Below are 2,069 nucleotides of genomic sequence, written 5' to 3' on the forward strand. Positions count from 1 at the left end.
ATGTGCTGTTCGCACTTTGAGGCGGCAGAACAGAAAAGTTCACACCCTGCATGAAGTCGTCCGAAAGCTAAGACAAAAGAATTCCTGTTTAAAGTAAAGCAGTTTTGAGGCAAAGGTATAAGCTACTGTAGTATTCAATAATTGACGTCTTAAATAGACGTTGCTGTTTTGTGCCTTTGTTTCAGATAAAGCAGCTTCCAAAAAAGCAACAGTGGGCTGTCCGAGTATGTTTCGAGGCATCGAAACGCTTATCCCTGCGGGGATATCGATATGATAAAGCGTGGCTCTTAGAGTGCATGATTTTAAGGATGAAGAGCTCAAGACTATACGAGCATTTGAGGGGCCACAAGATCCTTGTACTTCCCAGTCGTGTGTGCCTCCAAAAGTACATCAAGGTATGCGACCACCTTTTTCCTATTGAGTATAATTTAATAATTCTTATCTTATGTTTGCAGGCTTTCCAAGCATCTTTTGGTTTTAGTCGTAAACTTCTTGAGTGCGTGAAGGAGAAGGCCAGCGAAATGGATGAAATGAACAGGCATGGTGGGCTAGTTATAGATGAGATGAAACTTTCCACTCACCTGGACCTCAAATCTACTACGGATATTGAAGGCTTCGTAAACCTGGGGCAGTTCACCGAAGCAGAAGACAAGCACACAAAAGCTGATCACGGCCTAGTTGTTATGTTTCAGCCTTTCGTGGGAAAATGGACACAGGTCATAGGTAATTAGCAGTCATCAAAGCACTGATGTTTTTTTTGTAATTGCACTCATGTCTGCCTTCACTTTTTTTTCAGGTGTATTTGCTTCCAATGGAAATGTGAAGGCACCAACGCTAACAAAGATAATTTTGGAGGCAATTCTATGTGAGCCAGCTGGTCTGCATGTGGACTACATCTGTACTTATGGTGCATCATGGAACCGTGCCATGTGGCATAACATGGGTGTACACGGAAATGCTAAACATGTGCGCTGCAAGGTTCCACATCCATGCGACAAGCAGCGGTTCCTGCATTTCATCTCAGATTTTCCCCATCTTGTGAAATGTGTGCGAAACACTATGATTAGGCATGGCTTCAACACACACAAGGGCCGAGTATGCGTGCTACTTTATTGCATTCATTATTTGAGATGTGGTGTATCTGGAAAGAAGCGCTGGTTTAATAACCATTATGGAATCTTGCAGGTTCATTGGGAACATGTTGCAACGACATGGAAGGTCGACAGCAGTGCCTTGACATTGAAAGTTGCACCCAAGTTGACATATTCACACATATATCCTAGTGGATTTGAAAAGATGCGGGTAAATCTGGCCTTCAATATTTTCAACAGTGCGGTTGTGCACGCCATGGACTTACACAAAGAAAAAATTGAGCAACAGTACTCAAATATGGAGCCAACAAGGGTGTTTATTGACATGATGGCTCAAACAGTTGAAGCCATGACATCACGGTTTCCAGCTGAAGCTTTGAGGTATGCACACAGCAACAGTGCTCATTTTCGTGTGCCGGTGGTAAATGCTTTTCGTGTTGTTTCAGACGTGGCAGTGCTCAAAAAACTGCACAGCATGCTGGCATTTCTGGATCAGTGGGAGGCCCATGCAAAAGGGCTCGGCTTCTTAAGCAAGGGCACATAAGAAGGTCTGCGTGTGACCATACATTCCACTAAAGACCTCTTGACGTATCTGACTGAGAAGGTTGGGTTCAGGTTCTTGATGACTTCCCGCCTCAGTCAGGACTGCTTGGAGCGTTCATTTGGTATTGTGAGACTGTCCAACGGAGCCAATGATCACCCCACTCCTGCGCAGTTCATCATTATAATGAAGTATGCAAGCTTATGCATTTCAGTCTGGTCCATTGAAATAGAAAACATGTAATCCAACGTGTCAATTTGTCTAACTTTCTTGTGTATATGCAGGTGCATAAGTTTTTACAGCATGGCCAACAGTCCCAAGGGAGGGAATGTGTCTCCTGGACTTTTGGAGTCCTTGCTGTCCGAGGACAAGCTACTCCCACAAAATGAAGAAACTGCCTTGGACGACGCTGGACTACCTGCTGAAGCCGCAGAAGT

The 2,069-nt window shown here is 44.3% G+C and overlaps 1 long non-coding RNA gene across 1 annotated transcript; it reads left to right on the forward strand.

Moving 5' to 3' along the window:
• Nucleotides 1-461: 461 nt before the first annotated feature.
• LOC142571132 (uncharacterized) lies at nucleotides 462-1,429 on the forward strand. Its single transcript, XR_012825777.1, has 3 exons — nucleotides 462-723; nucleotides 797-1,095; nucleotides 1,186-1,429. It is a non-coding gene; the product is annotated as an uncharacterized LOC142571132 (long non-coding RNA).
• Nucleotides 1,430-2,069: the final 640 nt, after the last annotated feature.

This window comes from Dermacentor variabilis, chromosome 2, assembly GCF_050947875.1.
Source record: "Dermacentor variabilis isolate Ectoservices chromosome 2, ASM5094787v1, whole genome shotgun sequence".
Lineage (NCBI taxonomy): Eukaryota > Metazoa > Arthropoda > Arachnida > Ixodida > Ixodidae > Dermacentor > Dermacentor variabilis.